The sequence below is a fragment of the Corythoichthys intestinalis genome, chromosome 15 (assembly GCF_030265065.1).
Source record: "Corythoichthys intestinalis isolate RoL2023-P3 chromosome 15, ASM3026506v1, whole genome shotgun sequence".
Classification (NCBI taxonomy): Eukaryota; Metazoa; Chordata; class Actinopteri; order Syngnathiformes; family Syngnathidae; genus Corythoichthys; species Corythoichthys intestinalis.
The window spans coordinates 36,748,350-36,761,670 of NC_080409.1; the positions used below are offsets into that span (position 1 = coordinate 36,748,350).

Below are 13,321 nucleotides of genomic sequence, written 5' to 3' on the forward strand. Positions count from 1 at the left end.
ATTTTTGCTAAAAGGTACAAAAAGAGAAATTTTTAAGACTCACAAAGATTCATAGCTATTGAAATTGTGTATTTAATATTTTTGTTGTTGTTTCCCTAAGTAGAGTTGCAACCTGATCATGTCACGGAAAGTGCAGAAACCAACAGGTAATATACAACCACCTTGAAGTTTTGGATGCAAAATACAGTTCCGATTCGTTGATTTTATAGCACAATAAATCAAAACAGGAAATTGAAAGTCTGTTAGAAGTGGTCGAATGTCCAGGAAAAGATGTTTCCAGACTAGTAATTTAACTGCACGAACGTGGAGTCTAATTGTAGCATTCATGCCGGACAGATGGTCTTTCCTCGCTAATAATCAGTGTTGTTAAACTTACTTTAAAAAAGTAATTAGTTACAATTACAAATTACTTCCCCAAAAAAGTATTTGAGTTAGTAGCACAGTTACCTCAACGTGAGCGTAATTAGTTACTCGGCAAAGTAACTGACGTAACTTTTCATGTTCTACACGCTACTACATGATCCATTCTATAAAGTCTTTCACATCAAATATGTTTATTAGGGCTGTCAAATGATTAAAATTTTTAATCAAGTTAATTACAGCTTAAAAATTAATTAATCGTAATTAATCACAATTAATCGCAATTCAAACCATCTCTAAAATATGCCATATTTTATGTAAATTATTGTTGGAATGGAAAGATAAGACACATGACGGATATATACATACAACATACTGTACATCAGTACTGTATTTGTTTATTGTAACAATAAATCCACAAATGGCATTATTAACATTCTTTCTGTTAAAGTGATCCACGGATAGAAAGACTCGTAGTTCTTAAACGATAAATGTTATAGTTACAAGTTATAGTAATTTTATATTAAAACTAGGGCTGTCAAAATTATCGCGTTAACGCGCGTTAATTAATTTTTTAAATTAATCACGTTAAAATATTTGACGCAATTAACGCACTAGGCCCGCTCAGACAGATTTAAATGTCAGTACAGTGAAAGGCCAACTTGTTAATTGTGTTTTATGGAGTTTTTCCGCCCTCTGCTGGCGCTTGGGTGTGACTTGCATATGTTATCTGGCGTAATGTCGCCCTCTGCTGGCGATTCAGTGCAGCTGATTATTTGGGTTTCGGCGCGCTTTTCTGACGTGATTATATGTCGACGCGAACTCACACTAATAGACAGTGCTATTCAGACCAGCTAACGTCCGCATCCAGTATTCAGTGGCAGTTCTCATAGCCCCATCACACTGTTTGTGTCTAATACATGCATCGCTTGTGAGTTATATTCCTCCTTTGTTTATATTCATGAGCATTAGATAGTTATTGATGATGTGTATTTGAATTTGTTCACATATATGGTGAAATGCAGTTACATTGTTAGATGCTTGTGAGCTAATTGGCTAGTGCTACTGCTCAAATGGACACGTGTGTGTACATTTTATGTTATTTTGTTATTGACACATTACCTTGTTATTTTCAGTTTTACAAAAATACAAGAAACGTGCTCCTGTCAAAAAGAGATGACTTCAGTAAAGCCCATGCAACTTTGCCACACCGTCTGATTTCTTTTTGGAACTTATGTTCGCTATCTGTCAATTTATGTACTCACACACATTGAGGACAGAATAGGGCTACTAGTTTATTTTTTGATTGAAAATTTTACAAATTTTATTAAAACGAAAACATTAAGAGGCGTTTTAATATAACATTTCTATAACTTGTACTAATATTCATCTTTTAAGAACTACAAGTCTTTCCATCCATGGATCACTTTAACAGAATGTTAATAATGTTAATGCCATCTTGTTGATTTATTGTTATAATAAACAAATACAGTCCTTATGTACCGTATGTTGAATGTATATATCCATCTTATCTTTCCATTTCAACAATAATTTACAGAAAAATATGGCATATTTTATAGATGGTTTGAATTGCGATTAATTGCGATTAATTACGATTAATTTTTAAGCTGTAATTAACTCGATTAAAAATTTTAATCGTTTGACAGCCCTAATTAAAACCCCTCTTCATGTTTTCGTTTTAATAAAATTTGTAAAATTTTCAATCAAAAGTAGAGTTAATATAATAATAATAAGAATAAAAATAACAATAATAAAAATAGAGTTTTACGTGTATTTTGCATAGCTAAATTGATATGGAATGCCAGTTTATTTAGCATTGTTGTTTAACTGTGTGTCAGAATAGGGCCTCATTACTATAGACTTTTCTTTTTGAGAACATTTTTTTTTTTTTTGAGAGAGAGAGAGATAGGAATATTATTTTTGTTGTGCTTTCACTAAAGGATACTTATGTTTGTTGTGAAGGAGAAGCTTATGCCAATAAACGGCGCGCCTGTGTCCACTCGCCTTTACTGTATAACATATACAGTGGGGAGAACAAGTATTTGATACACTGCCAAAACCCATTGGCAGTGTATCAAATACTTGTTGTCCCCGCTGTATCTGTACATATCTTACCCAAAATAAAACAAGAGACATATAATTGCCACTAAAAGAAAGAAAACTTACCGAAATATGTGTGGAGCACAAATAGCAATTTGCATTGCATTGTGAATACAGCATAAACGTCTCACAACTACTAATTCTCCCACGTTTAGAAGACATAACATGAGTATGGAACGGCGCTGCCCCCAAGCGGCCGGTGGCATTCTCTTCACTCTTAATGTCCATAAACGTCCTCATTGTAATGTTTGAGGCAATATGCCAGCGGGTGCGTTAATTGCGTCAAATATTTTAACGTGATTAATTTAAAAAATTAATTAACGCCCGTTAACGCGATAATTTTGACAGCCCTAATGTTTATATTAACGAATTTAACTTTCTTTTTCATTACCCAAAAAATATACGTCACCCTTTTTACATTTTTTTTTTTTTAAACCTGTCCTGTTCAGCTGTTTGACACAGAGAATGGAAGTCTAAGGCTACGTTCATACTACAGGTCTTAATGCACGAATCCGATTTTTTCGTGTTTTTCCGACTCGAGTGAGGCATTAACTTGACGGTCTGAACGTGACAAGTCGCATAGAACGGGACCATTTCAAATCCGATCTGGGTCACTTTCGTATGTGGTCTAAATCCGATCTGGGCCACATTTTTCCAGACTGTCGCGGCGGTCTGTACTGTCCAGTCCCGCAAATCGGATTTAATGCAGCAATTACGTCATCAAATAGCGAGAGAGTCGTTACCGTAGCGATGCACCTGTGCGTTATTAGCGCCTAGCTTGCAGTGAACACGGCTTTTGAGGAAGAGCTGAGCTTGACAACAGTCATAAAAAATAAAAATGGGTTGAGGATAAGCCTGAGAATGCTCAGTTTTCTCTCTGTTCCAAGTGAGCAATATTTCAACATTGCCTCCACGGCCGAGAGTCGGGACAAACTGCCCGTATGTGTGTGTGACGTGCACGGACAGTGCGTGCATGCTATCGATCCATATAAACTTTGAATATTTGCCTAAACGGGGATTATTTATGTCTGTTATTTGTGTCCACCTTTTGAAAAGCAAAATATGATATCCCTGGAATGACTGATGACGTCTGTCATTTGTTTTGATGGTTCTGCGCATGCGGGTCTTCTTGCTTAGCGGGTGTCGGACTGCGAATTAGTGCACATGCGTAATACTTGAACGGTCTCAATGGATAAAGGCAGTCTGAACGGGCACGCCAAAAAAACGGATATGACAAAAAATCGGATTCGTGCATTAAGACCTGTAGTATGAACGTAGCCTAAGTGCCCGGATAGTCTGAACAGTTTTAATGTTTCACATTGAGAGTTTGACATACTCCCATTGTGATCATTCAAAATACCTTTTTATTATGACAAAGCAGCAAACAGGAAGGGATTATGGGGGGACAGAAGAAAAGAAACACAACAGAAGAAAGAAAAGAAACACATACACAAACAACAACAAGAAATACATTGAACATCTAGACTAATTACTAATATGCTGGTGCCATCGTCAGCGAGATGTATTTCCGGTTTACACCATGTGGGGGCCTATTGGCCAGTGAAAGAGGGGGACGGGGGTGTCTATAAGCTAAGTGATTGAAAGGGGTAGCGTGTACACAAATCAGCTCTGTGATCTAGAACCCAGTAATCGTGTGAATCTCTTATGAGTGTAAGCCCGTTGGCGACCAACCCTACGCCGCCCCATCGCCAATCCCGGCACCAGGACCCCCAACCTGAGCATGTCCTACCACATCCAGCAGCAAGCAAGCCCCACCGGGCGCGCGACAGCCACGCAGATGCTTTTTTTTTTTTCAATTTCACCCATATGAGTGTAATGGTATACAAACTGTGATGTCTCGTCATTCAACCAAATTGTAGCACCACACACCTTCACATCCTAAGTAAAGGTAATGGCGTTGCAAAGATGGGAAAAGTAATTAACTCATTTTCTCATGTCCAAAATAAAGCATTCTCATTCACTCATTCATTCATTCATTCATTCATTCATTCCTGCTGAAAGAAGAGACTCTAATATTTCTTTTGGTGGGTTCCATGTTTATATAGCAACAGAACAGAACTTTCTGTGGGCCTTGCAAAATCAGTCAAAATCCAGTAAAACGGCCGGGAGCGAAAGGGGTTGCACCGGTGAAAATGGTTGGGAGTGAATGAGTTAAGAGCCTTAAAAATAAGTATTTAGGGCATTTTAAGGTCAACAATGCCTCATGAATTACTCACTACAGACAAAAATAACGCTGTTGATAAGGCCGTTATACTCTAACAGCGTTATTGACAACACTGCTAATAATAGGGAAACATTAGCTTCTGTTAGCACTGCTAATGGAGCTCAGGCGCTGACAAAATATTGAATGGTGAATTACTGTATATATAAATTTGTAATGGCATTTGAATATAGACTACAGCAGGCATAACTTTTGAAATATAAATCATTTCTCATCTGAAAATATTACAATCAAGCGGTATTTTATGCTCCTGAATGAAATGGACCGCTTGGATGTATGTGGAAGCGATGGCCGGAACCAATACATATGAACGTTAGTATAATTCCATACAGATGTATTTTGCATTGTTTATTTAGCCTATCAATTAATTAGGTTTATATTCATGAGAAATGTAGCCCTGACCCCATTCACCCGATCTGTTTGGTCTTATTAATGTCTCTTTCCCCAGCAAAAAGTGTACATGCAGGTTATGCTGTTATATTGTCCCTACCAATGATGAGACCAAACCTACGCCCTTGCCTGTGATACGCACTTTAAATTTAGCTTTAACTTCATTTTATTATTTATTTTTGAACAGCTTCAAGTGTTCCACCACCGTGTGATTAATTGCACAGAGGTACAATCACATATATAACACCACTAAAGGTGAAAAGTTGCCCTTCTTTGTTTTGTTTTGTTTTGTCCACAAATACCTGGAAAAATCTTCATACACTTATTCGAAACAGACACACTTAAGTGCACACACACAAGCAACGACACGCTGCTGAGCTAGCAGCTGCGCTGATGTCAGTTATTAGTCGCTCGAGGTGACATCATCCACAGCAGACGTTCCCACATCCCGCCTCGCGCCGATCCCACAAGACGCCTCAAGGGCTCCAGATGTGGGTCACAGCTACGCACGTGCCAAACTGGACCATCATATTACTCTATTTTTTTTTAAAAAACGTACACCACTTTTATTGTTCTTATATCACTCATTTACTAACATAAAACGTGTTTATACATCTTTTAAATGGTTTTATGTTTTTTCAAGCCCTGTATGTGACATGGTGGTTGGAAGAAGTATGTTAATGTAACTCATTGGCTGCCATTGACGCCGATAGACATCTAATCCATTTGAATTTTGAGGGCTGGCAGCAATTATTTCCTGCCAGCCTCTCCTAGTTCAAATGGATTAGACGTCTAACGCCGTCAATGACAGCCAATGAGTTAACAGCTAACTTGTGAGGTGTTATCGCACATCTCAGACCACCTTGCATGCACTTTTTCTCCTAGCAGGAATCTTTTATTGGGGTATGCCACATAGACAAAGATGCAATAGAAAGACCGTCATAAACACACTCTTTGTGATTGTAGGTCACCCAAAACTGCATAAATGATGGCATGACACGCCAGGCAATGCATAGAAGAATTTCTCTGTGAATTCCGAACTTCTATTTTCATGCAAATATTGCAGAAAAAAAATTAAATAAAAAGGCCACCATAAATTATATGATTATTATTCTGGATACTTTTAAGAGGGTAGGAAATTTGACAAAAAAGTAATGGTGAGTTCATGCACTTGCTAACAAAAAGTACTATTGGCTTTCTTTTTAACCAGAAAAGTAAAACATAAAAAAAGAAAGATATGAAAATACTATTCTTTGTCTACATTTTGTAGTAATTTAAAATAGTTTTGTGTTTTTCTGTAATTTCTTAACTTTTTAAGCTTTTACATTTTCTCAACTTTAATAAAAAAGCATAGACGAAATTGTGATATTTTCCTTCCCCATAAAAGAACAAATAAACATATTTGGAAAGAAGTTGCTCGAAAATGAAAAGACAGCAGAGGAGAAATAAACATTGCACACGTGCTTCAAAATTGGTGTAAACAGACAAGCACAAAAACATTTGTTTACTTTGTTTCAATTTTTTTTTTTTTTACCTTTTCAGTGTTCCACCAACAGTCCCACGCTGGCACGGTCCACAACGGTCACTTTCGTCTACTCATTCATTCTTCTTCATACTGCAGAATTAGCTCTCAGCCAGCGATCTCGCCTGGCCTCACTCGGCTCACAGTGTGAGGCCGCCGCATGCATGCCCGCACTCTTCACTGCACAAACACACACACAGTCACACACTCACAAACGCTCCTCCCGGCCTTCGTTGAGTGGACCATTTTCCTTTAAATGGCCCAAAGAGGGATCAGGTTTCTGCAAAGAGTTACCCCTCACCCTCTACTTTTTCTTCTTGTGGAACCTCCCACTCCATTTGAAGGAGAGCTAGCCAGGAATATTCATGTTTCAGTATCATTGACAGTGATAGACGTCCAATCCATTTGTACTGGAAGGGGCTGGCAGCAATCACTTGTTGCCAGCCTATCGCCGTCAATGGCAACTATTGAGTAGTTTCCTGAGCGAAACATGGGCGGCACCATTTTGATAATTTTTGGTCCACTCTTCCGGTTTAGACAGGACAACATGAAGTGCGGCTGAAGTAAGCAGTGTGTTGACAAAGAGAAAATTGCAAAATCAAACCGAAGGAACCCACAGAATCTCCAAAAATGGATTCAGCACGACGTAGATGAGACTCCAAGACTTTCTGTGCCGTGCGTGAACTCCTGGAAGTGCCTAATATATATATATATATATATATATATATATACACATTAGGGCTGTCAAACGATTCAAAATTTTAATCGCGTTAATTACAGCTTAAAAATTAATTAATCGTAATTAATCGCAATTCAAACCATCAAAAAATATGCCATATTTTTCTATTATTATTGTTGGAATGAAAAGATAAGACACAAGACGGATATATACATTCAACATACGGTACATAAGTACTAGAGCTGGGAATCTTTGGGCACCTAACGATTCGATTACGATTCAGAGGCTCCGATTTGATTATAAAACGATTATTGATGCACCCCCCTCCTTTTTTTTTTCTTCTTTTTTTTATGTTTTGTACATTAGTTCCAAAATTGTTCAAAAATACTCTCAGGCTAAACCAAACTACTATTTCAGTATCAAGTTAACATATAGCAGTAAACAAATATACAAAAATAACAGTAAATAAAAAACTCCAGTCCCCATTCTGTATCAGCAGCTTTACACTACATTCAATTAATTTATTGTTGTGAATCAACCGTAAAGTTGTTAAAATTGCTCCCGTTATTCCATAATTTCTACCGTAACATTATGTGGATGTACTTAGTAGCAGCTTTTCGGCAGCAGTCAGGTATGTTGTTGTGTTTTTTCATCTCATGGCATGAGTTGAGCGAGAGCCGTGAGTTGAGCATTGGCATTACCCGAGGGGCCGGGTAATGAGAAGCATGATGTTTAGCTACTCTCGCTCCGTTCCTCATTGACCGCGCGGCACGCTGAGTGTGTTGTACTTCCGCTTTACTTGGCATATTTCAGTAATCGGAATTTGGATGTTTGTGAATCGTTCTCGATTCTTCCACGGCCGAATCGCGAATAATCTAAGAATCGGAAATTTTGCACACCTCTAATAAGTACTGTATTTGTTTATTATAACAATAAATCAACAAGATGCATTAACATTCTCTTAAAGCGATCCATGGATAGAAAAACTTGTAGTTCTTAAAAGATAAATGTTATAGAAATTTTATATTAAAACCCCTCTTAATGTTTTCGTTTTATTAAAATTTGTAAAATTTTCAATCAAAAAATAAACTAGTAGCTCGCCATTGTTGAGGTCATTACACCATGCTCACTCCCCAAACTCATAAAGTCATTTGGACCCAAGCGCCAGCAGAGGGCGCCAAACAACAAAAAACAAGTAACAAGTGGACAATTACACTGCTGTCATTTTAATCTGAGCGGGACATGTGCGTTAATTGCGTCAAATATTTTAACGTGATTAATTAAAAAAATTAATTACCGCCCGTTAACGCGCTGATTTTGACAGCCCTAATATATATATAATATTGTATGATATATATATTAGGGGTGTAACGGTGCACAAAAATCTCGGTTCGGTACGTACCTCGGTTTTGAGGTCACGGTTCGGTTCATTTTCGGTACGGTAAGAAAACAAAATGCAAAATATAAATGTGCTAGTTGTTTATTACACAACTTTGAGCTTTCAACAATAGGAACATTAGCCTATACAAAGCTAGAATTCTGCTCAAAAAGTAGCGGGTATTTAAAGATAATCCAACAACAATTTGCCTTTCAGACCCCGCGTATTGGTCAGCTTTCTTTCTGAAAGAAAGAAGAAAAAAAGAACTCCTGTGCTAAAGAGAAAAGCAATCCCAATGACAAAGATTTTAACATGTATTTTGCAGATGAAATGCCTGAATGAATCTTTTTTTTTTTCTTATGAACGGTTTTCAAAAGCTTTATTGGTGGATTTTCTCAAGTTAAAGTGCCACACAGAAATGAATCAATTTAATTGTGTAAGCAGGATCTGTGTATTATTCTTATTATTTAATTACAAGTGTTTTAGCTCATTTCAATTTATTTTAATTTAAATGGGCTATTATTTATTTTATTATGTGTTTATATTTTACAAATGTGATGTAGTATTCATTTACATTGTATATTTTATGTTGTATAACTTTAGTTCCTATGTGAATATTAGTTCCTACTTGTTTTGTTGTGGTAATAGGGTTTTGTATTGAACACGGGGCCGTGTTGGTTATTATTATAGCAGAGAAGACAACTGTAAATCAACAAAGACAAGTCAACTGTGCCCCGGTCTACCACTCAAGAGATCTGATGGACTCAGAAAGTGCATTACGATTGCATATTAGTTTGAAAATCCCACGGATCCACCGAATTTTTACACGAGTGACTCTGGTCTGCCCGATCCTAGCTACCGGTAGTAGTATTGACGCAGGAGGGTTGCGCCTCGCGTCAAATAATAAACTCTGCCGTTCTTTTCGCGTGCGTCGCGTTGAGCCGCTTCTGGGACGCGTCTAACACGCGGCCGCACTGCGACTGGTGTGCATTTGGTGATTGACTTTAACGCCCGCGTTTCACTGCATTCTCGCGGCGGCCTCGTTGTCACGCCCTTGACGTTTCTGGGTTATACTGTCCTACCATGTTGGTCCTCATATTAGTAGAGTAGACGGAGTAAATATAATCTACACAAAGAAACTGTAACCCGATCGACTCACAGTCTCGAAGAGTAAGGGTTACATTACGTCAGAAACTCGATTGGTACGCCTCCGTTCCGAACCGAGCACCACGTACCGTAACGGTTGAATACAAATACCTGTACCGTTACACCCTTATATATACATATATATATATATATATATATATATATATATATAATATATATAGAAATATACACACTAGTATATGGTTGGAAGTGGAATGTTTTGAACAACGTCCAGCTTCAAAGCGCCAGTGTGCGCCAGTCTACCTCGCCATACGCCTTAAATCAAAATCAGCTGAAGACAATAAGTTAAGGATGTGCTTTAGACCAAGGATCTACCTAAAAGTCAAGAGTCAAGAATCTGCATTGGACAAGGTGTCAAGAGTCAAGAATCTGCGTTGGACAAAATGATGCTGCTCGAACTTTTGTTTGGTGCTGTTCCAGTAAGATTTACAAAGATGAATGCCAGAAGAAGACATCAAAATTCCCTCATTCCTTGATGATATGGGGCTGCATGTCAAGCAAACGCACTGGGGAGATGGCTGAGGTTAAATCTTCAATAAATGCACGTTTACACTGATATTTTAGACAGCTTTCTTATCCCTTCAATTGAAAATATGTTTGTCATTTTCCAAGATGACAATGCATCATGCCACAGAGCTAAAACTGTTAAAGCATTCCTTGGAGAAATACTCATCAAGTCAATGTCATGGCCTGCAAATAGCCCAGATCTCAACCCTATTGATAACCTGTGGTGGAAATTGAAAAAAACGGTCCACAGCAAGGCTCCGACCTGCAAGGATGATCTGGCAACTGCAATCAAAGAGAGTTGGCACCAAATTGATGAAGAATATTCATCAAGTCCATGCCTCAGAGACTGCAAGCTGTCATAAAAGCCAGGGGTCCTGTTACTAAATACTAGAGATGTGTTTTGATTGTTATTTCTTTGTTTCTCATGAGTCCATATTTTTTTCCTCAGAATGGCGTGATTCCATATATTGTATATATCCCTACACTTGCTCTATAAAATTAACATTTACTGACCACCACAATGTTTTTTATTCATTTCTTTTCGTGTTTCTGAATGCTCACCCATTAAATTTGAGACAAACAGTGCAGCATCAACTGTGATTGACGACACTTTTTATTTTATTTCCAAAACGCCACACTTGCTAATCATGATTTTCACGTTTGCTCTCCCACAATGCAATGCGTCTGAGCATGTCTTGGTTGACATTTAAAGCCAGCAAGTAAAGAGACCTCCCAGCTCCCACATGATTGTAAAAACAGAAGTCTCGTTTCAAAGTAACACATGAATCATGCTCCCTGATTGTCAAGCTCAAAGATGATTTAGCAAAAATCTTTTAGTTGGGAGTGAAATACAACGTGAGGGAGATGAAGTCATGTAAATCACAGAAAGTCTGTCTATAACTGGGAAAGCTATTCAATAAGAAGATCTAACTTGACAAAAATCTCGGTAAAATTAGCAAAATGTCATTGTTGTTTGAGTCATTTGAGTCAAATTAGTTCTAAACTAGGGTTAGGGTTTCAAAGTATGGTTTAAACACTCATCATTATAGCTCTTCTAATGTCACCACTGTGTTACCCCACTATTATTCTATATCTCTCATTTACTTTGTAGACGTCCAATAAATTGGACCGCTATTGCTGTCAATGGCTGCCAGTGGGTTAGGTCCTTTGCATATGTGACCATTTTAGAGTGCAGTACTTGGCTGGGACTTGAGAGCGACACTTTCAACTAGTTTGCCGTCTAAAGAAGAGAAGTAGAGGAAGTGGCTTGACCTCGACTGTGGTGCTGCTTGTCAAAGAGGGCCACCCACAGAGGAAGCTGAAAAGGAAAAGAGAGGCAAAAGGGAGTTAACAAGTTTTGTTATCACTGGAGGAGGGGAGAAAACATACAGGTAGACCTTTTTTTCCACATTAAACACTCGCAACATATTGCCTCCTTCTTAAAGAAAAACATGTATTGCGGGTTTTCTCTTTATACAGTATATGGCGGAAAACACAGACAAGACTGAAAAAGCCATTTCTGCTCTTGCACTCCTCTTTAAAAGAAACTGCTGTATTTTAAGCCAAAACAACTGTTGTGTTTGATAGAATAATATGTCTATATGCTGCCATAGCAGATTCATGGCGCATTAAGCCCCCGAACTATTTTTAATTTGTCCATTTTACCCTGGAAAACCCCGTTTAGAGATGCCGCACAACCGTTTTTGTTTCAACCCAGCCATAAAACGAAGATGATTAATTATATTTATTATTCAAAATGTCTTTCATTTTTAGCTTAGAATCATTAAGTGGTGTCTAGTATTTAGTTTAAAAAAAAAAACAATTAAAAAATTATTCAAATTATTCAAATATTATTCTTTTAAACAAATAATGTCACAATGAAAAAAATGGTGTCTGCAAAAAAGTCACGGATATCTACCTCATCACTATCGCTTAATTGTATTTTATTTGTTACTGGCGCATTTTCTCGGATATGTTAGATGACAAATAATCGATCCTAACAAAGAAAAATTGAAAAAAAAAAAAAGAGTACATGAAAAAGAAAATCTCAACCACTCCTTGATGTCTGCGATTTCTGCATCCCGACCCTTGTTATATTACCATGTTTCACCCATAAAATCCCCCAAAATTCCGGCTGTGGCAATTCAAAGCTGTGTCTAGACACCCGGTCATACATGCTACATGGAGTTTTGGGATAGAAAAGAGGTAAGTGCGCGATGATATCTCATTAAAATCATGGCGTCTTTAATTATGCTCTCTCATGCTCTCACCTCCAGTTAGGGTTTCACTGTTTAAAAAAAATAAAAAATTAAATGCCCTCCTGTTCAAAATTTTTTCTTCCCCCAGAAAATTGAGATTTTAAGCTTTTCACTGATGTATCACACATACTTATAGGACAATTTTGAAATTTTGCCAAATTGGGGGTCTCAGAGCGGAACTTCAAGTCATCTGAGTGTTTCTGCCATGTACAGTGCCTTGCAAAAGTATTCGGCCCCCTTGAATCTTGCAACCTTTCGCCACATTTCAGGCTTCAAACATAAAGATATGAAATTTAATTTTTTTGTCAAGAATCAACAACAAGTGGGACACAATCGTGAATTGGAACAACATTTATTGGACAATTTAAACTTTTTTAACAAATAAAAAACTGAAAAGCGGGGCGTGCAATATTATTCGGCCCCTTTACTTTCAGTGCAGCAAACTCACTCCAGAAGTTCAGTGAGGATCTCTGAATGATCCAATGTTGTCCTAAATGACCGATGATGATAAATAGAATCCACCTGTGTGTAATCAAGTCTCCGTATAAATGCACCTGCTCTGTGATAGTCTCAGGGTTCTGTTTAAAGTGCAAAGAGCATTATGAAAACCAAGGAACACACCAGGCAGGTCCGAGATACTGTTGTGGAGAAGTTTAAAGACGGATTTGGATACAAAAAGATTTCCCAAGCTTTAAAG

At 37.6% G+C, this 13,321-nt stretch overlaps 1 protein-coding gene across 4 annotated transcripts in view; it reads right to left on the reverse strand.

Moving 5' to 3' along the window:
* The window catches only part of plekhh1 (pleckstrin homology domain containing, family H (with MyTH4 domain) member 1), a 204,724-nt gene that overhangs the window by 64,962 nt on the left and 126,441 nt on the right, over window positions 1–13,321 (reverse strand). For 3 of the 4 annotated variants that reach the window (XM_057859464.1, XM_057859465.1, XM_057859467.1), the window contains 2 exons: window positions 11,639–11,684; window positions 6,648–6,815 (listed from right to left, as the gene is read on the reverse strand). The exons of the other annotated variant lie outside the window; for it this stretch is intronic. The gene's annotated coding sequence lies outside the window, so the exon portion shown is untranslated. The remainder of the gene's footprint in view (window positions 1–6,647; window positions 6,816–11,638; window positions 11,685–13,321) is intronic. 4 annotated transcript variants of the gene reach the window in all.